At 35.8% G+C, this 23,850-nt stretch overlaps 1 pseudogene; it reads left to right on the forward strand.

The window, feature by feature from the left end:
- LOC134368467 (testis-expressed protein 15-like) overlaps nucleotides 1-23,850 on the forward strand; it is a 62,368-nt pseudogene that overhangs the window by 15,611 nt on the left and 22,907 nt on the right.

The raw sequence follows: 23,850 nt of genomic DNA on the forward strand, positions 1-23,850 counted from the left end.
GATTGCCAACCAAGAATACTCTACCCTGCAAGGATATCCTTCCGAAATGAGGGGCAAATAGTATATTTCTCAGACAAACAAAAACTGCGGGAGTTCACTACCACAAGACCACCCTTACAAGAAATCCTCAAGGGAGTACTGGGTTTGGTTCCTGAAAAATAACTACCACTGCCATAAAAACCTAAGAAAAATCAAAACCCGCTAGTACAATAATAATGGCATTCATGAAGAGAAAACAAGCTAACAAAAACACTATCTACAACCTAAGGAACCAACAAACAAAGAAACCAAACAGTAAATCAGAAAGCAAGGAACAAAAGACACCTAAGACAACCAAACAACCAATAAAATGCTAAGAATAAATCAACACCTTTCAATAACAACTCTTAATGTTAAAGGCTTAAATTCCCCAATTAAAAGACACAGACTGGCTGACTGGATCAAAAAGCAGGACCCAACTATATGCTGCCTACAAGAGACCCACCTCACCCATAAAGATTCACACAGACTAAGAGTGAAAGGATGGAAAAAGATTTACCATGCAAACAGAAAAGAAAAACGAGCTGGAGTGGCTATTCTTATATCTGACAAAATAGACTTTAAACTAAAAACCATAAAAAGAGACAATGAGGGACACTACTTAATGATAAAAGGACTGATCCATCAAGAAGACATAACAATCATAAATATGTACGCACCCAATGTTGGAGCAGCCAGATTTATAAAACAAACTCTATTAGACCTAAAGAAGGAAATAGACACTAATACCATAATAGCAGGGGACCTGAACACTCCACTGTCAATATTAGACAGATCATCTAGGCAAAGAATCAGTAGAGAAACACAAGATCTAAACAAGACTCTAGACCAATTGGAATTGGCAGATATCTACAGAACATTCCACCCAACAACCTCAGAATATTCATTCTTCTCATCAGCACATGGATCATTCTCCAAGATAGATCACATATTAGGTCACAAATCAAGTCTCAATAAATTCAAAAAAATTGGAATTATCCCATGTATCTTCTCAGACCACAATGGATTAAAACTAGAAATTAATAACAAGCGAAACTCTGGAAACTATACAAACACATGGAAATTAAACAGCATTCTACTTAATGACATATGGGTCCAAGAAGAAATCAAGCAGGAAATCAAAAAGTTTATTGAAACTAATGAAAACAATGATACATCATACCAAAACCTGTGGGATACTGCAAAAGCAGTATTGAGGGGAAAATTTATTGCATTAAATGCTCACTTCAGAAGAATGGAAAGATGGCAAGTGAACAACCTAACACTTCACCTTAAAGAACTAGAAAAACAAGAACAATCCAATCCTAAAGTTAGCAGACGGAGAGAAATCATTAAGATCAGAGCAGAACTGAATGAAATTGAAAACCAAAAAACAATTCAAAAGATCAACGAATCAAAAAGTTGGTTTTTTGAAAAGATAAATAAAATTGACAAACCATTAGCATGGCTAACAAAAAAAAGAAGAGAGAAGACTCAAATAACAAAAATTAGAAATGAAAAAGGCGATATTACAACTGATTCATCTGAAATACAAGGAATCATTCGAGACTACTATAAACAACTATACGCCAACAAATTTGAAAATCTGGAGGAAATGGATAAATTTCTGGACACACACAAGCTCCCAAAATTGAACCGTGAAGACGTAGAAAATTTGAACAGACCAATAACAATAAAGGAGATTGAAGCTGTTATCAGAAGGCTCCCAACAAAGAAAAGCCCAGGACCAGATGGATACACAGCAGAATTTTACCAAACATTCAAAGAGGAATTGACACCGATTCTTTACAAACTATTCCAAAAGATTGAAACGGACGCAAATCTCCCAAACTCATTCTATGAAGCAAACATCATCCTGATACCAAAACCAGGTAAAGATATAACCAAAAAAGAAAACTACAGGCCGATATCCTTGATGAATATAGATGCAAAAATCCTCACTAAAATACTAGCAAACAGAATACAGCAACACATACGAAAAATTATTCATCACGATCAAGTGGGATTCATCCCAGGGATGCAAGGTTGGTTCAACATACGCAAATCAATAAATGTGATACACCATATTAATAAACTCAAACACAAGGACCATATGATCATCTCTATAGATGCTGAAAAAGCATTTGATAAAGTTCAGCACTCATTCATGACAAAGACCCTCTATAAGTTAGGTATAGAGGGAAAGTATCTCAACATAATTAAAGCCATATATGCCAAACCCACTGCCAATATCATCCTGAATGGGGAAAAGCTGAAAGCTTTTCCTTTAAGAACAGGAACTAGACAAGGATGCCCACTCTCACCACTCCTATTCAACATAGTGTTGGAAGTACTAGCCAGAGCAATCAGAGAAGAGAAGGAAATAAAGGGCATCCAGATTGGAAAAGATGAAGTCAAACTGTCCCTGTTTGCAGATGACATGATCCTATATATCGAACAGCCTAAAACCTCTACAAAAAAACTCTTGGAATTGATAAATGATTTCAGCACAGTAGCAGGATACAAAATCAACACACAAAAATCAGTAGCATTTCTTTTCTCCAATAGTGAACATGCAGAAGGAGAAATCAAGAAAGCCTGCCCATTTACAATAGCCACCAAAAAAATAAAATACTTAGGAATTGAGTTAACCAAGGAGGTGAAAAATCTCTATAATGAGAACTACAAACCACTGCTGAGAGAAATTAGAGAGGATACAAGAAGATGGAAAGATATTCCATGCTCTTGGATTGGAAGAATCAACATAGTGAAAATGTCCATACTACCCAAAGTGATATACAAATTCAATGCAATCCCCATCAAAATTCCAAAGACATTTTTCTCAGAAATGGAAAAAACTATTCAGACATTTATATGGAACAATAAAAGACCACGAATAGCCAAAGCAATGCTCAGCAAAAAAAATAAAGCTGGAGGCATAACACTACCTGACTTTAAGCTATACTACAAAGCTATAATAACCAAAACAGTATGGTACTGGCATAAAAACAGACACACTGACCAATGGAATAGAATAGAGAATCCAGAAATCAACCCACACACTTACTGCCATCTGATCTTTGACAAAGGCACCAAGCCTATTCACTGGGGAAGGGACTGCCTCTTCAGCAAGTGGTGCTGGGATAACTGGATATCGATATGCAGGAGAATGAAACTAGATCCATACCTCTCACCGTATACTAAAATCAACTCAAAATGGATTAAGGATTTAAATATACACCCTGAGACAATAAAACTTCTTAAAGAAAACATAGGGGAAACACTTCAGGAAATAGGACTGGGCACAGACTTCATGAATACGACCCCAAAAGCACGGGCAACCAAAGGAAAAATAAACAAATGGGATTATATCAAACTAAAAAGCTTCTGCACAGCAAAAGAAACAATTAAAAGAGTTAAAAGACAACCAACAGAGTGGGAGAAAATATTTGCAAAATATACATCTGACAAAGGATTAATATCCAGAATATATAAGGAACTCAAACAACTTTACAAGAAGAAAACAAGCAACCCAATTAAAAAATGGGCAAAAGAGCTAAGTAGGCATTTCTCTAAGGAAGATATCCAAATGGCCAGCAGACATATGAAAAAATGCTCAACATCACTCAGCATCCGGGAAATGCAAATCAAAACCACATTGAGATACCATCTAACCCCAGTTAGGATGGCTAAAATCCAAAAGACTATGAACGATAAATGCTGGCGAGGCTGCGGAGAAAAAGGAACTCTCATACATTGTTGGTGGGACTGCAAAATGGTGCAGCCTCTATGGAAAATGGTATGGAGGTTCCTTAAACAATTGCAGATAGATCTACCATACGACCCAGCCATCCCACTGTTGGGAATATACCCAGAGGAATGGAAATCATCAAGTCGAAGGTATACCTGTTCCCCAATGTTTATCGCAGCACTCTTTACAATAGCCAAGAGTTGGAACCAGCCCAAATGCCCATCATCAGATGAGTGGATACGGAAAATGTGGTACATCTACACAATGGAATACTACTCAGCTATAAAAACGAATGAAATACTGCCATTTGCAACAACATGGATGGACCTCGAGAGAATTATATTAAGTGAAACAAGTCAGGCACAGAAAGAGAAATACCACATGTTCTCACTTATTGGTGGGAGCTAAAAATTAATATATAAATTCACACACACACATACACACATACACACACAAACCGGGGGGGGGGGAAGAAGATATAACAACCACAATTATTTGAAGTTGATACAACAAACAAACAGAAAGGACATGGTTGGGGGGGAGGGGGGGAGGGAGAAGGGAGGGAGGTTTTGGTGATGGGGAGCATTAATCAGCTACAATGTATATTGACAAAATAAAATTAAAAAATAAAAAATAAAAAATAAAAAATAAAAAAAAAAAAAAAAAAAAAAAAAGAAATCCTTAGTCTCAGCCATTGTCTAAACAAGATCTTTTGCTATGGTTAATCGCCTTTTGAATTTTGAGAGTAAGGAATCCCAGCTACTTCTTTTTGCATAGATATACTTTGTGCTAAGGACCAGTTAAGAGTGACCATTTGTTGTGTCATTCTTCTCTTTTCTGAATTTAATTGTGGTCATCCTGTTTTTTCCACACTAGTGTATTTTGGGTGTAGATAAATTAACTGTTTTAGCCATATGTTGCCTAAATGGATGTTGATTATAGGGATCTATTTCGAGATCTGTTAGAAATGAAGGCACATCACTCACATCATGGACTTGGAGTTTGATGTAGTAATTACATGAGACTTTGGGTTGTTCCCTTCTTGGGAGTTGGGATTGAAAGTGCTTTGCGTGGGCATGAGCATTTTTAAAAGGTTTAATGTATTAGAAGAAGGGTGTATATAAAGGGTAGCCAAATGAGTAGACCATAATAGACTGCAGTTTTTTCCTAACAGTTCTAGATCATCTGACATAATTAGTTTAAGCCATTCTTTGCCCCTTTCCCCTTGCTTTATTGGGTTCCTGATGCAGAAGCCTAGTCAATATAGTTCCATCGAAGACAGCATGAGATTTACTTGGAATCCTGGAAAGTGAAGTCTCTGTCTCTCCTGGTGGCTATGAGCAAGAAAGCCAGAAAGCCTAGTTGCAGCCCTCTTATGACTATGAGGGGAGCCAAACATGGATAAAGACAAAACTGTAGACAGTATAGTGGAGAGTCAGGAATAAAAATGTGTTACTATTATCGTTGAAGGACTGAGTAAGTTTGGAATCTGCCTGTGGTAAGCAGCATAATGCTCCCCCGAAGATACCCAAGTCCTAATCCCCAGAATCTATGAATGTTAGTTTACATGGTAAAAAGAGCTTGCAGATATGACTGAGATCAGAGACCTTGAGATGGGTGACTATTCTGGGTATCTGGGTGGACCCAGTTTAACCACATAAGCTTTCATAAATAGAAGAGGGAGGCAGAAGAGTGGATCAGAGAAGGAGATGAAAGAAAGAGATTTGAGAGGAACTCAAACTGCCTTTGCAGATGGAAGAAGGGGATTATGAGTGAAGGGATGTGGGTAAATTCTAGAAGCTGTGAGGACCCTCAGCTAACAGCCAGCAAGGAAATGGACCTCAGTCTTACAACTGGTAATAGTTAAATTCTGCCAACGAGGAAAGGGATCCTCCCCTAAGACATCAAAGGGGAACACAGTCCAGATGACACCTTGAGTTTAGCCCCATGAGACCCGTGTTAGACTTAATACCTTCATGACTGTAACATAATAAGTATACACTTTTTAATCCACTAAGTTCGTGGTCATTTTTTACAGCAGCAATAGAAAACTAACACACTGCCTCATCTCTGGACTTGTGTGAGTTTGTTTAATCCCAGTTTCTCTTAGTTGTCTATTTTTCGTTTCTTATATTGCACTTTGGGCCAGCTAGTCAATGAGTGCTTACCACTAGCAATCTGCTGGGTTTGAAAACTACTAAGTTCCCTTTCAAGCTGTCCAAAGAATTAGCCTCATTTTCTTTAACTATGTTCTAAAAAACATACTTACTTGAAAACTTTCATTCTTTCCTTTAGTCACCCGCAGTAGCTAAATACCTTGTGTGTACTTTTGTTTCCAGTTAAACTTGGAGATTGAATCCTTCCATGCTTCTCAGTGTTTCATTTACTCAGCAACAAATTATTGATTACCTACTCTATGCAGGTTATCTTGGAATCTATTCTGGAAGATGTAATTAACTATGACATAAGCATTTCATCTGAGTCACTTACACCTTTACTCTGTCGTAGTTGGTTTCATTAGGGAGACAGCATAGTAGTGCGGAGTTAATTAAAATTTCATGTTCTTCAGAGAGAGATAGAAAATTCCAATTCTGTTTCTACCTTCCCTCCTTAATTGTGCTGTTAACTTCTATAACTTTTCTATCAATATAAGTTTTCTTATCTAAGTCTTTTACATTTATTTACTTAATATTTAATAAAATAGTAATTTAAAAAATAGCCTTCTGCTATATGAGGACACAATGAGAAGGTGCTATGAGGAACAGACACTCAAGAAACGATGCCTTGATTTTGGACTTCCAGCCACCAAAAGAGTGAGAAATAGGTTTCTGTTGTTTGTAAGATAAAAAAAATAATAATAACAATAATAATGATGACAAAAATGACAAACCCACAAATAAGAATACAACTACAGATTTTAATATTTGGTTCCTGGGTTCATTTTGAGCTTTCTGTTCCAGAGCTTAAACAATGTGTAAGGTTCAAGGTCGGACAGATTTTGACACCTATTCTTCATTATGTTTTACATCAAAAGATGGGAAAACATTTCTCAAAAATTATTATTAACTCATGTTTTTAAAAATATTCAAGCTAATATGAATATCCTTTTTAGCATGGAATGTGATGCTTATTAGTGTCTCTTGGTAATAGAGCACCTTGCAAATGCTAGATCTTTATATTATCTGATTACATGTTGTTATACACACAAAAGGCTATTCAGGTTCATTTTACCTCCAGCCTCTGAAATGGAAATCCTGAGACTCAGAGCTTCTCTCATTTAACATTGTGACATAGATCCTGGAGTCTGGTGAATGTTGCAAAGCCAATCTTTTACACAACTTTTTAGAGCCAGAAATAGATCTAAAAGCTAATTTTTAATTGGTCGTTTTTATTATCTAAATCATATTTAGGCCTGAGTTTTTTTTTTTTTTTTTTTTTTTCCGTGACCGGCGCTCAGCCAGGGGAGTGCACCGCTCATTCCTATATAGGATCTGAACCCGCGGTAGGAGCGTCGCCGTGCTGCTAGCGCAGCACGCTACCGAGTGCGCCACGGGCTCAGCCCTAGGCCTGAGTTTTTTATCAGTATTATTACCAATACAAAACTCAAGGGAATATTTTCTACTTTAATCTACAGTGGTTTTTGTAGCCCTGAGTCAGACTTTTATTAAGTTATATATTTTTTCATTCCATGGAATCCCTTTGGATGATATAGTGTTTAGCCAGCAAAGTAACTAGGTATAAAACAAAGAATGTGGCACAAAATGTTAGTGGTGCCACTGTTGAAAAACCCTGCTGTCTAGGACTTAATGTTATACATCTTAATTTATAACAATGTATTTTCAAAAAATGTTATGTTTATGTGCAGTGTAAGAACCTTACAACAGCAGTATACTTCGATGTCTTCCCTCTTTCCTGTCTTTTGTGCTATTGTTGTTAGTGTTCCTAAATGGGAATTCCTTGTAGGCATTGCTCAGAAAGTTAATGTTTTTCCAAATCCCAATAAAAACTAATTGAGAAATCAGAAAAATGGGGGAAAGCATTATAATTCCCCTGTGAGAAGTAAACCTTAACAGTCAACATGGAGCTCTTAGTGGTTCACAGAATATACTGACGTCAAGATGAAAGCAAGAGCAGGAAGTACAGACATGTGCATTTAAAAGATAAGATTGACATTTCCGGGAACTAGGAGAAAAGTGGTCGTGATCTAATCAGTCAGTTTGGCCTGTAGCTGTTGCCATGTGTTTTGTGATCCTGACTACTGTTAATGATGTCATTCTTGCAAAAAAATAAATGTTAATATGCTTATGTTCACAGTATACCTTATACAAATTCTGTGAGTTGTGTTCTAAGAAATAAATGTTAGAAGCATGTGGTTTTCAAGAACAGTTTCCTTTTGTGGTATAGATATTCCTTTTCTAGGTTCTGTAGGTTCCCCATTGCGGACAATCATTTGGAATCACATTTCTGTCCTAGTGTCTGAACCTCTCTGTTGTACTACCTGGTGTGGTACTTGCTGCTGCCGCTTCTACACCTGAGCAAGCCATGTAGAACACGCTATCTAATCTGCCAGTTTGTGGGGAGGGGGATATGTTTTGTATGTTGAAATGGGTCTTGTTATGGAAGTAGTAGAATCAGAAGTATCTGTACTTCAGACTACAAGCTTTTCTGAGGATGAGTCATAATTTTCTTACTACTAAGATAGGAGTCTATAATCAAATATTAGCTTGTTCGTTTCAGCTCTTATCTAGATCTCTGAAGAATGGAGATTATCCTGATAAATGACCGTGTATGGTATGTATTTGGATCAATGTAGATATAGAGATAGAGATACAATTTAATTTATAAAATTGATGTTTTTCCATCCATAACACAATTAGCAAGAACTTGAGCTCTGAAACATGACAGACGAGAGTTGGCACGTGTAATTCATTCCAACTCTGTCACCTTGCTACTTTGGCAGAGTTTGATTTTCTGAACTCATTTTTTTATTTTCAACATGCGTGTAACAAGTACAATAATAATAATAATAACAACTTCTTGGGGGAAATGAGAAGGAAAGGACAAAATGCATGTAAAGCTTTACATTATGTACTGGATACCTTAGAAGCATTCAAGAAATGTTAGCTCTTACTATCACTGGCCTGTGCATCATGTGGTTCATAAATCCTGAATAAGTAATCTTGAATTCATTCTTCAGCCTAACTTATCATCATAGGGTAGTGACACCTCTGAATATCGAATATCATCAACATGTTTCTTACTCTCTAACTATGGTAATCTGAAATATTTATCTTCTTGAAAATTGTGTTGTTATTGTTATTTAAATATACACTTTAGGCCCGAGCCCGTGGCGCACTAGGGAGAGTGCGGAGCTGGGAGCGCGGCGACGCTCCCGCCACGGGTTCGGATCCTATATAGGAATGAGCGGTGCACTCCCTGGCTGAGCGCTGGTCACGAAAAAGACAAAAATAAATAAATGTATATATATATATATATATATATACATTCACATTATTTGTTTTGCTTTAGATCAGTGATGCGTGAGAATGGAAGATGTGGCAGAGAACTTGAAGAGCATTTCTGCTTTTTAGCACTTCCTCACAGTGATGTGGCAGAGATATATCAGAATGGGATAAGCACCAAAGCATCTTCATTGAAGATATTAGGAAATCCTCTTCTTGGAATTTATATATTTAGACATGTTGATGTTGCCTTGAATTATGCTCATCACTGTCGAAATACCACTGTAGAAAGTATTGTCATTTTTAAGGTAGGTAGCATACAACAATTACTAAATATATGTACTGTTTTCTTTAAATTGACCTAAATATATTTTTCTCTCAATGTAAATTAGTGTTTTAAAATCGCATTACATAAAATAAATAGCAATAATAATATTTATTATTTTTGTCATCATTATCACTCAGAATTTTCCCCTATTTCTGACTCATGGTAGGAAGAGCAGAACTTCAGGTAAGCAGGGCCGAGCCCGTGGCGCACTAGGTAGAGTGCTGCGCTGGGAGCGCAGCGACGCTCCTGCCGCGGGTTCGGATCCTATATAGGAATGACCGGTGCACTCACTGGCTGAGTGCCGGTCACAAAAAAACGACAAAAAAAAAAAAAAAAAAAAAAAAAAAAACTTCAGGTAAGCAAAAGCATCTTTCATCATCTTTGTCTTCCCAGTGTATAATATCTTTTTCTGTCTTGATTGACCCTCTTCTCTTTCTCTTTTCTGTTCATGCCATAAAATAATACCATAGTGTTTTAAGTGTCCTCCTCTGAAACATTGTATCATAATAACAGTGGCTTAAGTTAAAGTTATGAAACTCTTACAGTTTATTGTAGTTAAAAGTATTATACCAACGTTAATTTCTTAATTTAGATAACTGTGCCAGGTTTATGTAGGATGTTAAGTTTAGGAAAAGCTGAATACAGGGTATATGAGACCTCGGAACTATTTTTTTGTAGGTGTGTATCAAACCATTGTTTACTATAGAAGAAAATAGCTCTTATGTAAATGTCCAACAATAGTGCATAGTGAAGTTATCATATGTCCTCTCTCTGGAATATGATGCATCTGTTGCAGTTAGGTTTATAGAGAGTTTTTAAAGACATGGGAAAACGTTTATGCAATCATGTTAAATTTTTCAAAAAATTAAGTTAAAAAATAATATATAAAGAGCTGGCCGGTTAACTCACTTGGTCAGAGCATGCTGCTGATAACATCAAGGTCCGGGATTTGATCCTTGTACCAGCCAGCAAAAATAGTAACATATATGTGATATCGTCAAAATGATTAAGGAACAACTAGAAAGAAATGCTCTCAGTGGTTATCAGTGATAATCTTTGAATCATGACAATATGGAGTGTTTTCTGTTCTTTCTAGTTTTTCAAATTAATATTTTCCAAATATCTCATAGTAAGTGTGTATTTCTTTGAAATATTTTTATTATGATAAAATGCACATGACAAAATCTGCTATCTTACCAGTGTTTACGTGTACAGTTCATTGGATTGAGTACATTTATATTGTTGTGCAGTCATCAACACCATGCATCTCTAGAACTCTTTTCATCTTGCAAACTGAAACTCTATATGCATTAAACAATAACCACCCTTCTCTCCAGCCCCTGGCAGCCACCATCCTACTTCCTGTCTCTATGATTTTGACTACTCTAAGTACCTCATATAAGTGGAATCATACAGTATTTGTCTGTTTTAACTTACTTATTTCACTTAGCATAATTCGGTATTCATCCATGTTGTAGAATTTCCTCCTTGAGGCTGAATATTATTCCATTGAATGTGCATACCACATTTTGCTTATCCATTTATCTGTCAATGGATACTAGGGTGGCTTCCACGTTTTGACCATTGCAAATAATGCTGCTTTGAATATGGGTATACCAAGACTACCATATATCTCTGGGAGACCATGCATTTAATTCTTTTTAATATACCCAGAAGAGGAATTGCTGGATCATATGGTAGTTCTATTTTAAAACTTTTAAGGAACTGCCATATATGTTTTTCCACAGCGCCATACCATTTTACATTCCCACCAAGTGTGCGCAGGGGTTTTAATTTCTCCACATCTTTACCAACGTTTGTTTTTGTAATGCTGGCCTCTCAGAATCAGTTAGAGAGTACTCCCCACTCTTAAATATTTGGGAAAAAGTTTGAGAAGAATTACTGTTCATTAAATGTTTGGTAGAATTCTCCAGTGAAGATACTAGTTCAAGGGCTTTTCTTTGTCAGGAGATTTTTGATTAGTGACTCAGTATCCTTACTAGTTATAGGTCTATTCACATTTACTATTTCTTCGTGGTTCAGTCTTGTTAGGTTTTGTGTGTCTAGGAATTTCTCCATTTCATGTAGGTTATCCAATTGTTTGGTATACAGTTGCTCCTAGTACTCTCTTGCAATCCTTTTGATTTCTGTAGAATCAGTGGTAAAATACTCACTTTCATTTCTTTTCTAAGTTGAATCGTCAGTCATTTTCTTAGTCCATTAGCTAAAGGTTTGTCAATTTTGTTGGTCTTTTTGAAGAACCAGCTTTTCGGTTTTGTTGATCTTTTTTTCCCCAATTTCTATTTTGTTTATCTCTGATCTGACATTTATTATTTCCTTCCTTCTGCTAACTTTGGGTTAAAGTTTATTCTTCTAGTTTCTTGAATTGTAAAGTTAGGTTGTTGATTTGAGAACTTCATTGTTTTTAATATAAGCATTTATGGATACAAATTTCACCAATAGCACTGCTTTTACTGTGCCCCATAAGCTATGGCATTTTTTTATTCATGTCTAAGTATTTTTTAAATTTCCCTTGTGAGTTCTTCTTTTATCAATTGTATGCTTAAGAGTGTACTGTTTAATTTCCAAAGATTTGTGAATTTTCCAGTTTTCCTTCTGTTATTGATTTCTGTCTTCATCGCATTGTGGTCAGAGAATATAATTTATATGTTATCTATCTTTTTAAATCTGGTGAGACTCAGTTGGTGGCCAAACCAGTCTATTCTGGAAAATGTCCTATGTGCACTTGAGAAGAATATGTATGCTGTTGTTAGGGAGAGTGTTGTATACATGTCTGTTAGATCTAGTTGGTATTGTTCAAGTCTTCTCTTTCCATAGTGATCTTCTGTCTGGTTGTTCTATCCATTATTGAGAATGGGGTAATTGAAATCTCTAATTGTTACTGTAGAACTGTTTCTCCCTTCAATTCTATCAATGTTTTGCTTTGTATATCTTGATCATCTGTTATGAGATGTGTAAAGGTTTATAATTATTATATCTTCTTGCATGTTGAAACTTTTATTAATGCATAATGTCCTTCTTTGCTCTTGTTACCATTTTTGATTTAAAGTCTGCTTTGTCTGTGACTAGTATAGCCACTCTTGCTCTCTTTCAGTTACTATTTTACATCCTTTCACTTTCAGCCTCTTTGTGTCTTTGGATCTAAAGTGAGTCTCTTACCATATTTTAATACTCGTTCTGTCAATCTCTATCTTTTGATTGGAGAGTTTAATCCATTTCCATTTAAAGTAATTACTATTATGGAAGGACTTCTATCTTTTAGCTACTTGTTTTCAATATACTTTATAGCATTTTGTCTCTCATTTCCAGTAATGCATCTTCTTTTGTGTTTAATTTTTTTGTAGTGAAGGATTTAAATTCCCTTCTCATTTCCTTTTGTTTATATTCTTCAGCTAATTTCTTTGTGGTTACCATGGGGATTACATTTAACATCCTAAAGCTGTAACACTCAAATTTGAGTTTATACTGTCTTAACTTCAGCAACATATAAAAACTCTACCCCTTTAACAGCTCTGCCCTCACTTTTAGTTGTTGATGTCACAAAATTGCTTCATTACACATTGTGTCCAGAACCATATACTAATGATTTTTTTAATGTGTCAGTCTCTTAAATCACATAGAAAACAAAATATTAAGTTACAAACCAAAATTACAATATTAGCTTTTAGACTAATAATTTTTTTAAATGTATCGGTCTCCTATATCATGTAGAAACAAGTAGAGTTACACAGCATTGTTACAATAATACAACTTTTATAACTGCCCATATATTTACCTTTACTGAAATTTTTATTTCCTCATAGAATTTCGACTTACTGTATAGTGTCCTTTCATTGCAACTGCAGGACACTCTGTGGGAGTGTAGTATATTGGTAACAAACTTTCTTACAGGACACGTGTAGTGATAACAAACTCCCTAAGCTTTTGTTTATCTGGTAATGTTGTAATTTCTCCTTCACTTTTGAAGGATAGTTTTGCCAGACATAGGATTCTTGGTTGACAATTTTTTTTTTAATTTTAGCATTTTGAATATATCATCTCACTGCCTTCTGGACTCCAAAGTTTCTGATGAGAAATTTGCTCATTATCTTATTGAGGCTCCCTTGTATGTGACAAGTTGCTTCTTTAATGCTTTCAAAATTTTCTCTCTTGGCTTTTGACGGTTTGATTATAATGTGTCTGGCTGTGAGTCTCTTTGCATCCATCCTGCTTGAAGTTCACTAAGCTTCTTCGATGTTTGTATCTTTCATCAAATTTGGAAAGTTTTCAACCATTATTTCTTTAAATATTCTCTCGCCTTTTCTCCCTCATTCTTCTTCTTGGACTCCCACAACACGTATGTTGGTCCCCTTGATGTTGCCTCACAAATCTCTTAGGTTCTGTTCACTTTTTTCCAATATTTTTCTTTCTGTTCATAGACTCAGTATTTCCATTTCCCTGTCTTCACTGATTCTTCTGCCTAATCAAATCTGTCTTTGAATCCCTCTAGTCTGTCTTTCATTTTGTTTATTGTACTTTTCAGCTACAGGATTTCTTTCTGGTTTCTTTTTAGGTTTTCCGTCTCTTTATTAATATTTCCATTTTTTTCATACATTGTTTTCTTGACTTTCTTCATATCTTTAATTCTTTGAGCATCTTCAAGACAGTTCTTTTAAAGTCTTTATCTAAGAGATCCATTAGTAGGTCTTTTTAGGGACAGTTTCTGTTCGTTTATTTTTTTCCATTGAATGGAACATAATTCTGCCAGTGCAATTATTGTCTACGTTGGGAGACAGATTTCTGGAGCTTTCTACTCCACCATCTTCCCAGAATCAACCTCTGAACTACTTTTGCAACCTTCCCGAAAATCTAAAACTATTCAAAATTGAAAAAAAATAAATTTCATAATAGAATTTCAAGTTTCAAAAGACACATTTACTTAAGATTTACTCTTTAGTTAATTGTAGCTTTGCCAGGAAAACTAAAATCACAGTAGTTTGACAGGATTCTTACTTATGTAAGGACAATTTAGGATGATGTGTTTGAGTTTACTTCCATATAAAATCAATGATCCATATGACATAATTCTTTTTTTTTAACCTCAGATATTTTCAAATTCATGGCTTCTGACTCTCCATGGAATTCAACTTGAGTTTTTTACCCTAGGAGCCTCTGTCTGGAAACAGATTTAGCTTTAGGGCTGGAGTGAGACTGTTGCAGTGGGTTACTGTGAACTCTCAGGGAGAAGCAGGAAACACCAAGGCTTAAAACAGGAAACAGAGTTTATTGATATGCTGGCACTGGCCCAGCAGACTGTTGTCCAATGGCTGAGCTCCAAATGCAGTCTGGCTGTTATTTTTATAGCATAACATTTCTGGGTTTTTGCAGCAGGGCAAGAGGAGTGATCTTATGATCTTATGTGGCTATGAATCTTTCTCAGGGTGGAAAATTACAGCAAGGAAGAAGCAGAATAGAAAATTCTGTTACAGCATTGTGTTGCAACTGCAGTGTGAAACAAGACAGAGCTGTAGCAGCAGCTGGGTCTATATGTATCTGGGTGGGGGTCTTGATTACAGCATTGCAGGGCACAGCATGGGTGCCTAACAGCCACAGACAGGTGGCACACAGCCAGGTCAGTACGAGTGCCACAAGACCTCCATGAGCAGGCTGTAGGGTGGGGAGAGTGTGAAGTGAGCCCAACAGGTCTGCATCCCAGGGTCCCATCTCTTCACTTCTAGCCTGCTTCTGTCCGAAGAAGAACATGCCTCAGTGGCCGGCTCCTTCTAAGGAACTGTAACGTATAGACCAAAGTATAAACAGGTTGCTCTTCTAAAATATATATATATTTTTTTCAATTTCATTAAGCATAATTTATTTTTATATTGAAAAGTAATAGATACTGATCTAAGAAAATTTGAAACACACTAAAATACTCTGAAAAGCTCATTAATAGACACAGTAGGTTTTTTGGTTTGTTTTTTGATAGTCTTCTACTCATGTACACAGATATGAATGTGTAATTGTTAAAATTAAAGTTTGTTCTCGCTTTATATACTGTGTAACTTGCTTTTCTCACTGATTATAAAGTGAAGATGTTTTTATAGCATTAAGTAAATGTTCTTCTGCAGAATCCTTTGAATGGCTGCATAGTATTCCACTATAAACCTGTACCATAAATTTGCCTATAAATTCGTTAATGTTGTGGATTATAAATTATTTAGTTTTGGATTTGTTTTGTTTTTGCACTCGTAAGTACTGCTTCGATCCTCCTTGTAGGTATGTTTTTACACACATGCATGATTATTTGCTAAGAATTAATTGGTTTATTCAGAGGTGTTAAATTAGGAGTCAAAACTATGTACATTTTTACAGCTTTTGATATGTAATCCCTAGATGTACTGAGAAAGGTTGTACTAATTGACATTTCCATCCACAGTGTATGAAAATGACTGTTATCTCACACCCTCATTGTGTACATTACACTTTTTAAATAATCTTCTCCAGTCTAATATGTGATCATTTGTTTCTCCACATTGGCTCAATTTTCTTCTTTATTACGGTTTCCCGAGGTTAAACTTCATTGTAGATTCTTGTTGACTACTTATATTTAGTGAATTGCCTATTAATAGCCTTTGCCAGTTACTCGTTTTTTTTTTTCCTTTTTTTTCGTGATTGATTCCGTGAGTATTATCAATCAAGTAAAGAGTATCTTGAGAGTTAGGCTTTTTCCCTGTATAATGTTTTATCACTTCATGTTATCTTTTTAGTAAACTTTTATTTTGCAATAATTTTAGATTTACAGAAAGGTTACCACGCTCTAGTACGAGAGTTCATGTACACAATTTACCCAGCTTTTTCTAATGTTAACATTTTCATAACTGTGGCATGTTTGTCAAAACTGAGAAAGTAACATTGGCACAACTCTTAACTAAACTATGGATTTCATTTAGCTTTCGCCTGTTTTTCTACTCATACTTCTTTTTGTTCCAGGATCTAATCCAGGATACCACATTACACTTAGTATTGTTTTGATTTTTGAAAGAATGTATTAACTTATTTAAAATAATAGTGATAGAATTGCTGACTTTATATAAAAAGGGTACCTTTCATGATATTCATTGCACTTTCTTGTATCTCATCTTTTGTCAATTCTATTCATAGTTTTGTTTTTTGTAATTTTATGCTCATTTGCTTTTGATGTACAGAAGTTTTAGCATATTATATAGTGAAATCTATATGATTTGGTTTCATGATTGTTGGCACATATTCTGAGAAAAGACTCCTCACTTTGAGATTAGATAAATATTTGCTTGTGTTTCTTTCTCTAATATTTCATTATGTTTTGAATATTTAAATATTTAACTTGCATGATACTTATTTTGGTTTATAGATTAAGGAAAGAATTTATTTTTTTTATTTGTTCCATACTGTTTTCTGAACAATCTTTTCTTGCTTCACTTATTTCAGATGGTGCCTTTAATAATACACTATATGTTTAGTATATGTGTGGGCTTCTGGGCTTTTTGCGTGTGTTCTGTTTTTTGTTTGTTTTTTCCTTTGCCTATTCTTGTGGTAATACGATCCTTTTGAAAATGTTTTAATATCTGGAATTGTGAATCACCTGTCCTGTTCCATCATTCTGTTTCTGACCGATTTTTTTTTTTAAATTGGGGGGCTGTTCTTGTTTGTTTAATCTTTCAGGTAAATTTTTAGATTGAAACTTATTTCTAAAAGTAGATTTTCGGCAAATTTTATTGAAATTAGTCTTAGAGTTTAATTTGAGGGGGAATTGGCATAATTACTGTGTTAAGTCAGCCCTTTCATCTGGGAGATGGGTTATCTTTCCATTCATATTTCTACTTCTCTAAAAAACAGTGTGAGCCTTACTCCTCTGTTTGAAGTTTGAGTGCTTAAAAGTGTTTTGGTGTATTCCTATCGACTTTTTTTTTTCTTTTCTTTTTTAGGTTCTCTTTGGAAGAGTTAAGAAAATTCAGCCTTCCATGGATAAAAACAAAGTTTCTTTGGATCCTTCTCCTAATTTTGACTGCCACATGTCAAGAAGTATACCTTCTCTGAAAGATACCATTCAGCTACAAGCCTATGGTTCAGTGGTATGTCAAAATTATGGTTGATTTGATTACTTGAAAATCAACCATTCTATGATACAAGACTTAAGACCACTTCCCAAAATATTAAATGAAAATCTCTTAATTTCTTTAATATAATATGGCTTTGAATAAACAAACAGTGAAAGCCGTTTTAATATTTGCGGTCTGGGAATGTTAGTAAAGAAGGTTCCACATTTACATTTAACATTGTACAAAGTAGAGTGGCAGCTTTTATTTAGATGTTCCATAGATTAATTTCTAACTTGCAAAACATACCAATCTCTTTTTAACATGTCCGCAGAGCAGGGTGACCATAGTTAATAATAATGTGTTGTATATTTCAGAATTGTTGAGAGTTAATTTCAAATGTCTCACCATAAAAATTGATGGGTAAGGCTAGTCGGTTAGTTCAGTTGGTTAGGGTGTGGTATTTATAACACCGTGGTCAAGAGTTCAGATCCCCATACCTGTCAGCTGCCAGAAGAAACAATTGATGTGTAAGTGAGGTGATGGGTATATTAATTAATTTCATTTAATCTTTCCACATTGTATGTATACATGAGAACAGCACATTGTATCCCACAAATATACACAATTACTATTTATAGGATAAAAATATTAACGTTTAAAAATCAGGCTATTTGAAACAATATTGATCCTTTGTACTTTGCAAAAGGAGAAAAAAAGAAAATATTACATTAAGTGAAATAGTAATCTTTTATCATATTCTGCTTAGACAGTTTGTGGAACTTTAATTTTCTATAGAGGAAAAATTATATATATATATATATATTATATATAATCATATATTTGATAAGATAAATCTTCTATATAGAAGTATATACATGATCCCACATGTAAAATTTATTAAGCTATTGTTGTTTTTCTAATTATTTTGCTCCAAATAAAATAACAATATAATGGTTCAGAGCATATGCAAAATATTTGAACTTTTAATGGAAAAATACTCTTTCTTTTAAAACAGATTGTGTCTGTTTCTGCTGACATTGGTAGCCTATAAATTAAAAAACATGTAGTGGGGAAAAAAAGGAACTTTATAAATCTTCAAAAAAGCTAGGGTTGTAGATGGCAAGGGGGAGCATGTATGTAGAAGTAGATAAATAAATAACATGTAGTTATATAGACTTTTAAAAAATATGATCTTGCTCAAGTCTGACTGCCAAGATTAATCAGCATAAACTTATTATTTTTCTTCTTATTTGTCTTTCAGGTATACTTCTATGAATACAACATCTTTTCAAAACCAATAGATAAACCGAGACAGTGTCTTCCATGTGTAGTTGTAACAGTAAAATTGATTGGTCAAAAAGTGTGTAATGGGCATTTTATGACATCGTTGAGAATTCCCTCAACAGGATTTCCTTAGAGGGCTGGTAAGATATGTATATAATTCTACATCACTAGCATTTGTGCTGATATTAAAATTTCTGAATATTATTTCTAACACACAGTGCATTTCTAAGGAAAATCATTGCGCTTTACCTATTTTCCATTCTGTATAACTAGAATCATACGGCAGGTGTTTTTGTGACTTCTTTTGCTTATGTTCATGTGACTCTTCATGTTGATATGTAGAACTGTGGTTTATTTATTTTCATAGATAGATAGCTACATGAAGGGAGGGAAGGATAGTCCACTGTGTGATTATACACTATTCTCCTGGGGATATTTGGGCAATTTTTAGTTTTCTTTTCATTCCAAATATTGCTATTTTAAACATTGACATAAATGTCTTGGTGAATATGTGCAACAGTTTTTCTAAAGAGTTTATATGTAGACCAGGAATGTGCAACTTAAACCCAAAGGTGATGGATGTCAAATGGTTTTCCAAAGTGGTTGCATTGAGTTGCATAATCACTCTATGTCCTTTACCACACATAGTATACTTTTTTAAACATTTTTATTTCTGCCAGTTTAATGAGTGTGATATGTTATCTTATTGTAGTTTTAATTTGCATTTCCCTAATTTTTAATGAAGTTGAGGATCTTTGCATCCTCAACAATACTTAGTGCTGTCAGACTTTTTAGTCAGTATTGTTTGATGAACAGGCATTCTTCTTATAAGTGCTATTACATGTGTGTTGTTTAAGAATGCTTTCCCAGGACATGAAGATATATCCACAAGTTATCTTTTAAAAATATTATAGTTCTGTTGTCCCAGTTTTGTATTATCTACTTGTAAATGACTTTGGTTTATAACATAAGGTCCCAATTTACTATTACTATTATTATTTTTTTTTTGATTTTATAAATTGCCTCATTCAATGCTCTTTTTTTTTCTTTAATTTTATTTTGTCGATATACATTTTGGCTGATTATTGCTCCCCATCACCAAAACCTCCCTCCCTTCTCCCTCCCCCCCTTCCCCCCAACAATGTCCTTTCTGTTTGCTTGTCGTATCATCTTCAAGTAATTGTGGTTGTTATATCTTCTTCTCCCCCCCGGTTTTGTGTGTCTGTGTGTGTGTGTGTGTGTGTGTCTCTGTGTAAATTTATATATTAATTTTTAGCTCCCACCAATAAGTGAGAACATGTGGTATTTCTCTTTCTGTGCCTGACTTGTTTCACTTAATATAATTCTCTCGAGGTCCATCCATGTTGTTGCAAATGGCAGTATATCATTCATTTTTATAGCTGAGTAGTATTCCATTGTGTAGATGTACCACATTTTCCGTATCCACTCATCTGATGATGGACATTAGGGCTGGTTCCAACTCTTGGCTATTGTAAAGAGTGCTGCGATGAACATTGGGAAACAGGTATACTTCAACTTGATGATTTCCATTCCTCTGGGTATATTCCCAACAGTGGGATAACTGGGTCGTATGGTAGATCTATCTGCAATTGTTTGAGGAACCTCCATACCATTTTCCATAGAGGCTGCACCATTTTGCAGTCCCACCAACAATGTATGAGAGTTCCTTTTTCTCCGCAACCTCGCCAGCATTTATCGTTCAGAGTCTTTTGGATTTTAGCCATCCTAACTGGGGTTAGATGGTATCTCAGTGTGGTTTTGATTTGCATTTCCCGGATGCTGAGTGATGTTGAGCATTTTTTCATATGTCTGTTGGCCATTTGGATATCTTCCTTAGAGAAATGCCTACTTAGCTCTTTTGCCCATTTTTTTATTGGGTTGCTTGTTTTCTTCTTGTAAAGTTGTTTGAGTTCCTTATATATTCTGGATATTAATCCTTTGTCAGATGTATATTTTGCAAATAATTTCTCCCACTCTGTTGGTTGTCTTTTAACTCTGTTAATTGTTTCTTTTGCTGTGCAGAAGCTTTTTAGTTTGATATAATCCCATTTGTTTATTTTTCCTTTGGTTGCCCGTGCTTTTGGGGTCGTATTCATGAAGTCTGTGTCCAGTCCTATTTCCTGGAGTGTTTCTCCTATGTTTTCTTTAAGAATTTTTATTGTTTCAGGGTGTATATCTAAATTCTTAATCCATTTTGAGTTGATTTTAGTATACGGTGAGAGGTATGGATCTAGTTTCATTCTCCTGCATATGGATATCCAGTTATCCCAGCACCATTTGCTGAAGAGGCAGTCCCTTCCCCAGTGAATAGGCTTGGTGCCTTTGTCAAAGATCAGATGGCAGTAAGTGTGTGGGTTGATTTCTGGATTCTCTATTCTATTCCATTGATCAGTGTTTCTGTTTTTATGCCAGTAGCATACTGTTTTGATTATTATAGCTTTGTAGTATAGCTTAAAGTGAGGTAGTGTTATGCCTCCAGCTTTATTTTTTTTGCTCAGCATTGTTTTGGCTATGTGTGGTCTTTTATTGTTCCATATAAATGACTGGATATGTTTTTTCCATTTCTGAGAAAAATGTCTTTGGAATTTTGGTGGGGATTGCATTGAATTTGTATATCACTTTGGGTAGTATGGACATTTTCAGTATGTTGATTCTTCCAATCCAAGAGCATGGGATATCTTTCCATCTTCTTGTATCCTCTCTAATTTCTCTCAGCAGTGGTTTGTAGTTCTCATTATAGAGATTTTTCACCTCCTTGGTTAACTCAATTCCTAAGTATTTTATTTTTTTGGTGGCTATTGTAAATGGGCAGGCTTTCTTGATTTCTCGTTCTGCATATTCACTATTGGAGAAAAGAAATGCTACTGATTTTTGTGTGTTGATTTTGTATCCTGCTACTGTGCTGAAATCATTTATCAATTCCAAGAGTTTTTTTGTAGAGGTTTTAGGCTGTTCAAGATATAGGATCATGTCATCTGCAAAAAGGGATAGTTTGACTTCCTCTTTTCCAATCTGGAAGCCCTTTATTTCCTTCTCTTCTCTGATTGCTCTGGCTAGTACTTCCAAGACTATGTTGAATAGGAGTGGTGAGAGTGGGCATCCTTGTCTAGTTCCTGTTCTTAAAGGAAAAGCTTTCAGCTTTTCCCGATTCAGGATGATATTGGGTGTAGGTTTGGCATATATGGCTTTAATTATGTTGAGATACTTTCCCTCTATACCTAACTTATAGAGGGTCTTTGTCATGAATGAGTGCTGAACTTTATCAAATGCTTTTTCAGCATCAATAGATATGATCATATGGTCCTTGTGTTTGAGTTTATTAATATGGTGTATCACATTTATTGATTTGCGAATGTTGAACCAACCTTGCATCCCTGGGATGAATCCCACTTGATCATGATGAATAATTTTACGTATGTGTTGCTGTATTCTGTTTGCTAGTATTTTAGTGAGGATTTTTGCATCTATATTCATCAAGGATATCAGCCTGTAGTTTTCTTTTTTGGTTCTATCTTTACCTGGTTTTGGTATCAGGATGATGTTTGCTTCATAGAATGAGTATGGGAGTTTTGCGTCCGTTTCAATCTTTTGGAATAGTTTGTAAAGAATCGGTGTCAATTCCTCTTTGAATGTTTGGTAAAATTCTGCTGTGAATCCATCTGGTCCTGGGCTTTTCTTTGTTGGGAGCCTTCTGATAACAGCTTCAATCTCCTTTATTGTTATTGGTCTGTTCAAACTTTCTACGTCTTCACGGTTCATTTTTGGGAGCTTGTGTGTGTCCAGAAATTTATCCATTTCCTCCAGATTTTCAAATTTGTTGGCGTATAGTTGTTTATAGTTCTTTCGCTGAATAACTTCTTCAGTTCAGCAAGTTCTGCTACATTTTTTTTCAGGACATTGATTTCCTTGTACATTTCCTCTTTCAGATCCTGTATACTTTTCCTCATTTCATCATGATGTCTAGCTGAGTTTTCTTGTATCTCATTCAGTTTCCTTAGAATTATCACTCGAAATTCCTTGTCAGTCATTTCAAGGGCTTCTTGTTCTATAGGATCTAGAGTTTGAGATTTATTAACTTTTGGTGGTGTACTTTCTTGAATTTTTGTATTTCTGCTATCTTTTTTTTGATGTTTATTCATTGTGGCAGGGGGTTTCACAGTCCACTGATTTGAGACTAATGAATAACTAGGATGTTGCTGTGGTTGCCAATTTCGTATGGCTACCTACATGGCTGCTCCGTTGGCCTCTAGTGCCTTGTGTGTGTGTGGTTGCCTCCGGTCTTGGGCTTCTCCGGGGAGCCACCTTTCTGGTCAGCTTGGACTCTGCTGGGCTGGTGGATCACGTACCACAGGGTGTGTGTTCACTGTTGAGCTTTCACTTCCTGTGCAAGACTTCTCCCTGTTCCGTGTGCTCTGGCCCAGGCTGTTGGATCGTGCAGTGGCGACCCCACCGGGTGTGTGGTTTCTGTAGAGTCTCCGCCTCACTGGCCACACGTTTCCCCACTCTGTGCGCACTGTGCTGGGCTGGGGCATGTCTTCTGCAACCCTCGTCTATCAGCTGGGCCTTCGAGACCCTGCTCGGCACCGCCTCTCCCAGGAAGTCTACCAGGTTTCTGGTAGGCACAGACGACTGGTCACTCTGGGTGCCTTTTTAGCACTGTGTAGATCTTTCTCGGGAGCTGTTCACCTTTGTATCCCCCCGGTATAAACCGAGTCTAGCGCCCACCTGCAGCCAGCTCTCCGGCAGGTTCAAGTGGACCTGGGAACTCTCCTACCACACTATTCCCAACCAGAAATTGGTTAGGCTTTTTTCCGAACTGGTGGCCACAGAGATGGTAACTGCCTCCCAGTAACAAGAAGTTTACCGGGGGCCGGAGTCCAGGGTGTGGTGGAGTGACAGTCAGCCCGC

The sequence above is a fragment of the Cynocephalus volans genome, chromosome X (genome assembly GCF_027409185.1).
Source record: "Cynocephalus volans isolate mCynVol1 chromosome X, mCynVol1.pri, whole genome shotgun sequence".
Classification (NCBI taxonomy): domain Eukaryota; kingdom Metazoa; phylum Chordata; class Mammalia; order Dermoptera; family Cynocephalidae; genus Cynocephalus; species Cynocephalus volans.